Source organism: Chiroxiphia lanceolata, chromosome 17, assembly GCF_009829145.1.
Source record: "Chiroxiphia lanceolata isolate bChiLan1 chromosome 17, bChiLan1.pri, whole genome shotgun sequence".
In the NCBI taxonomy this organism is placed as follows: Eukaryota; Metazoa; Chordata; class Aves; order Passeriformes; family Pipridae; genus Chiroxiphia; species Chiroxiphia lanceolata.
The window spans coordinates 9,235,203-9,241,412 of record NC_045653.1 but is presented as its reverse complement, the minus strand read 5'-3'; positions in this window follow the sequence as shown (position 1 = coordinate 9,241,412).

Below are 6,210 nucleotides of genomic sequence, written 5' to 3'. Positions count from 1 at the left end.
TGCTGGTCCCTTAACTTAAGAGATACTGGAGGGGAAAACACGGGAGAGATGTGTTGTTCTGGGATGTTTTTCCAGTGGACCTGCTGGAGACAGGTAACTCCTTCACCCATGCTGGCTCAGGCAGGCTCTTTCCTCCTTGTCTCCACTCCCTTCAAACTGAGTCTCCCCGAGCTGGTGCAATGGGGCCCTACAATCCCGAGGAATCCCCGAGGAACCGCTGGCATCCCATGCAAGGCAGCAGCACGGAGCATGTGTTCCTGCTGCCTGCAGGCAGGGAGCAGTGTCCCCACGCTGGTTTCTCTGCAAACCTTCGGCTGCTGTGTGGTGACACTGCCACATCAGAGACGCTGTCCCTGGACGCCCCGACCCCGGTCCCTCTGTCCCTGCCCATCCTCGCAGCGCGAATGTTCTGCTGCCCCCACACCCACTGACCAGGAGGAATGGATCAGGATCTGGGGTGTTCTCCTGTGCAGGGAGAGGGCTTTGCTTTCATTCTGTTATTATCAGATAGACTGAGTCACACCAAGATAAATCCTGCAGATATTACAGCCTGTGTGTGCCTTAAAAAGATGTATGTAGATGTTAACACTGCCAGTTGTCACCGTGCTGTGAGGGATGTTGTAGAAATAGAAATGGAGAAAATATAATAGATACTTCAGATTTGCAGCCTTAATAGCTTTACAGCACATCTAATTATTATATATCTATCACATCAATATACTGCAGCACTCGTGGTATTTTTATTTAGCTCCATCTGGTGTATGATAACACACTTCTGGTATAAAAACAAGCAAGAATTGGAAAGGAATTTAATACACAGTTCTGCAGAGAAGTCCTTTAAAAGACATCATAAACCAAGCACGTGCCATGTAAAACCAATCTGCAGTTTGCACAGAGAAGGCACTTCTGGGTGAAAAGGAGGGATGGGAGCAATTACAAGGACACTGGTCTGGACACATTGCTCCAAGTTTCTTGCCTGTAGCCTCCAAATCCAACGTCAGTGCTGTGTTTGCTGATCTCTTGGCACTCAGCATGTTCTCTGGGGTACAGAGTTGCAGAATGATTCCAGGCTTCCTCTGGCTTTGTGAGAGATACAGGGGTGAAAAGGACAGGCACAGGAGCACTGGAGACTGAGAGATGAGAGGGGAAGGAGCCAGCAAAGCACCCTGTGGATGTGGGAATGGTGGAAAGGAGAAATACTGAACAGCTAAAGAAACCCTGCTCGCTGGGGGCTCCTTTGCCAAGAGTCTTTGACCTCCCCAGCTGTGTGGAAATGAAAAGGGCTTTACTTCAATGGCAAAACCAACAAAATAAATTCCCTGCTTGCTTCCCATTCTGTTCCCCAAGCGAGGGGCAGCGGTGAGGGGATGTGCCATCCTTGGTGGCCCCATCAACTGCAGATGGAATAACACCGGGGAGCATTGGAGAATTAATTTTAAAAGGGAAAAAGAGGCTTTGTGGGGGGTAAAATCCATTCCCAAGCAGTGTGGGGTGAAGGAGAAGATACATGTGCTGCCAGCATCCCTTGCTGGGGAAACCACCCAGAGCCCTGGGATGCATGAGCACCAAAACCCTCCTTCCTCCTGCTCTTGCAGAGATTCACCTTCGTTCTCCCAGACGAGCCCTAGAAAACATAATTGTGTTGAACAACTCTGGTAACGAACTCCTGGGTCTGCAGAGAGCTGGTTTACAGCCAGGCTGGCAGGGAGCAGGTGTTAAATCCTTGGCTTCACCTGGCCCCGGGTGCCCCTGGAGCATGTTGGCACAGTCCACTGACCCTCTGGGCTTTGGGGCCGCTGGAATAGAAGCACTGAGGAAACAGAGGCTGTGTTAGTGCTGTCAGGGAACCACATGAGGCCCCGAGGGACTGCCCTTGACACAAGGTGGGAGATGGAGGTGATACAGGCAGGTGAGCAAAGACCTCTTCGTTTCACTGTCTGTGAGTTCAAGTGGGATTTTCCAGGGAAATCTCCCTCTGCCTCACTAACAGCGCAGCGATGGCAGCACAGACCCCAGCTTCAGCTGGAAAGGACAGTTATATCACAAGCTCCTGTATAAAACTGACCTGTAGCTCAGTGCAGCTGGTCCTACACTGGAGGTAGAGTCATGCTTGGCCATTCCACAGCAAATGACAGAGGGGCTGCTCTGTATTTACTGCTGGATTACTTTTAATCATATGTTTCCCTCCAAACAAAGAATCGCCAGCTTGGTACTTAGAGATCAATGTATTTTATTTATCATCTCCAGGCAGGCACAGTTTCCTATTAGCATTTTCCACACTTTACAGTCTAATTAAGGTCATTTGACCAGCAGAATGCTGCTGTGTGTGTTTTAAACTGCTATACCTAATTATTTCTTTTAAACTTTGTGTGGAGTAGCCTTTGTCAGACCAGCAGCTCCCTGCTGCAGGCCACAGGCTCAGCATCAGTTTCCTCCTGCTCCTGGGCAGGAGTCAGCACAGGTGGGGATGCTGCACATGGTCTCTAGTGATGGGTTTTTTTGGTTTTATGGTTTGGGAGCTCAAAAAAAAGCCCTGGAAACTGCTTGACATTGACCCAGACTTTTAGCATGGGTGGAACCAGGGCCTCTTGCCATAGTGTGACCTCTGAGAAGTGGGAAAGTCCCATGTAAGCCCAGTCCAGACACACCTGGACAGTGGTGCATCTCCTGCAGTTTTCTTTGATGTTGTCCCCACACTCTCAGCACAGGTGTCATCGAGCTTGGCTTGGTGTCACCTCTGATTTCAGTGCAAATAACCTCAAAATCCTTTGAAAGGCACTGTTCCCCCTAAACAGATTGTGGGACTTGCACCTACCTCTCTGCTACCTTTAAATCAAACTTCTTTGAATATATTACACCACAGAGCCATATGTTCAGTGCTACTTCCCTCGGTGTGTCATGTATTTCACTGACTATAGGCTTTCTGAGATATATGGACCTTGCCAAAAAAAGAAACACTGGACAAACTCTCCTCCCTTCAGCAGAAACACACTTTCAGCTGGCTAGCGAGAAAGGGGATGAGAGTGGGCTTGAAGGATGACCACTAGATGCCACACATGGGTAAATCCCTTAAATTTTGCTCTGCAGACCCCGTTCTGTGAATTCTGCAAGGACAATCCTTCAGCTGGTGCTGGTGGTCCTCCCTCTTGTAGGAAACCCCTGCAGTTTTTTTGCATCTCTCACCGCTCAGAGCTTTATGGACACACCACAGAGCTGGTTCTGCCACCCCTCCAAGGTGAGCAGGTGCCTCTGCCTGGCTCCCTGCTCCCCTGTGTTTGCTGGACCCCCATGTTTGCTGGGTTCTGAGTCCTGCTGTGCCCATCCCAGCTAATACCCAATGCCCTTGGTATTGCCCTGTCCCACTCGGGATTTTTCATGACTTTCAGTTTTTCATTTCCACGTTAAAAAACACTCAACTGAATGAAGAAATTGGAGTGTGGTGGTGAAAAGGCACATTAATAAATTTTTGCTGCCATGGGGGACAAGTGTGCTCCTTTCCCATCTGAGCAGAATAGAATCTGCTAAAGACCTGATAGGTTTCATCTTCATTAATATTAACAGACTCAACAGGGCCATCAGCTCCCTGTCACCATGGGGGGAACCATGGGTCCTGATCTTTTCCCAGTGTCCCATCCTGGGATAAAACATAGAACAGTTTGGGTTGGAAGGGACATTTAGAGGTGAGACCCTCCCAGGTTCTATTTTCCAGTGTCCTTTCTATCCCCCTTGTTTCTTTCACCCTCTGGTTGTGGCTATCCCTGAGCAGGGCTGCCAGCCCCATGGGTGATTCAGGTTTTGGGGGGATGATGCTCAGTGTGTACAGAGGTGCTGGACCCCAGCACATCCATGGGGGCTGCCCTGGCTCTGTCTTGGCAGCGGCTCTAGTGCTGGCAGGGCCCTGCCAGGCCCCACTGAACGGGCACTGCCGAGTGCAATTACGGCTCTGAAATGCACTTTCCTGTGAATACGTTCCAGTACCAGCTAATATATGCTCTGATATTGGCACTGCTCTCGCTAATATTCCTGCCAGCGAATTCTCTGCTCTGCTTGAATATTCATGGGAAGCGAATGTGAGGAAAGGCACAGCCTAAATGAGGTGAGTTCATTTAAAAATTCAGGCTCCGAATTCGGTGGCTATTTCTTGCAGCACTCACCCAAGCGTTAGCTCCCACACTATTAATTTTAGTCTGTGTTTCGGACTTCTGAGCAAATTTTCTGTGTTTTTCCCTCGCTGGATCTGCAAACTCTTCCCCCCTTGAGATCAGTAGCTTTGTACGAAAACAGCAACTCTCCTTGATGAACTTTGCAGTCAAAGGATTTGTTTTCCCTGACTCTTACTTAAATTATTCTGCCTTCACCTCCCCGTGCATGGTTCAGAGCCTGTGGTGGCTCTGTGCTGAGGCTGAAATGATTCTTGCTTAGGCAAACTCTCATTTGGACTTGTCAAAGGAATTTGGTGTGCTTGTAATTAAGTGCCTCTCACACCTTCTTTAACCTCACTTACACAAAGCCGAAGTGCTAGAAAAGCCTGTAAGAGACGGGAAAGGCTCATTTGCACCTTGAAATGCCCATGTTTTGGGAGATCAATGCTGTCTGTATGGAACAAAACCATAAGCAACTTTCAAGTGCTTTTTTTTGTGCAGTGCCTCTTTTGCATATTGGATTTATGTCTGATTATATGGTGACTGAGGTGTGAGATAATAGGAACGCAGCCTCTAATGCATTAACTCCTTCACACGTGCAGTGGCTCCAGCACGGCTCAGCTGAGCTTTCTTGTGCTTCCTCCCTCCTAAATATAATCACACCCGACCGGATGATGGAAAAGAAGCGCTACTGTTACAAAGCCAAGCGTGGGAAGTTTAGACTGTATCAAAATTAGGGTAATTAGTGTTTGCGTTAGGCTGTTTCTCAGCTGTACAACTGGTTCCAGGCACGGGATAGGCGGGGATGCAGGAGGGGCTGTGCTCTCCTCTTCTTCCTCCTGGGAGGTGACATCAAGGCAGGATGACCACCCGACCTTGTCCTTGCCCTCTGGCTCCATAGTGACCTGAACCATCCCTGGGTCCATGATGAGCTGGAATTGAGCAATCCCACACTTTGCCCAGCTGCCACTCTGCCTACAGCACTGTGGGGGTCGGAGGAAGCAGGTACCTCAGTAATCGTCCATGAGCCACTCCTGAAAAGCTGTGAAATTTCCAATTAGCCTGGAAAAAGTGTAGATAAGCATGTAATTCTCAGCCTAAATTAAATCAAGCATCCAGGCACGCTCTTCCCTCACTGCTGTGTTACATCCACCACCACCATCTCCTCCCTGCATCCTTCGGCATAGCACATTTTTCTTTTTAATTGGTGGCAGACATTATCCTTGGAGTTCAAACTTTGCTAGCTGATGGAAGCAAGGGGCTGTTTCTTTATTTGATTTAGAGGAAGGCTTTGCTGTTGGGAGGATCTAATGCCTCAGCTTTTTTGGGGTTTTGTATCCACTCCCTGTCTGTGTCATGCTGGCTTTGGTCTGATGCAGCAGAGGAAAGCAGGAAGCTTAGTCTGAGATACAGGTGGGAGCCCTGGACTTGGCTCATTTGGGAAGCTCTGCCATAGGGTTTGCATTAGAAACATGTTGACGCTGCTGAACATGGAAAAACAGAGGAATATTAATGGTCCATTTATTAAATATCTCAAAGTCCATTGAGAATCCCATAGAGACACTGAGTAAATTAGAGTTCAAGAGGCAAGCTGGTGCTGTTGCATATGCAACATGAATTTGTGTGGCCAGCCTGCTGTGGTGAGGGACATCCACTGCTGATGGGTGCCCACCAGGAGGGCCAGACCCCAGCGTTCCTGTGCCACTCATGGCTCCCAGAAAGCTCAGGAGACACTGGGTATCATACAAATTGGAAAACTTGCTACAAAAGTAAATAAATGTTACATCAGGTCTCAGCTTGCTCCACTGGAGCAGTGTTTTGGATGCTTGGAGGTGGCATTTATAGAAGTAGTACTCACTGAAACTGTCCTCACTCAGCACAGTCATCCTATCCTTCCCACCTGGAGTAAGCCTTTCCCAAAGATTCCTGATTCTTCCACCTTTCAACATTTAGCAAACAAAACCCAACACAGATCCTTTTTTATTTAACTCTATCCCAATATAAAACTGAAAAATGTCCAAATCACAGGGATGGCCAGGGAGCCTGTTCCACCCCAGCTCAATTGCTT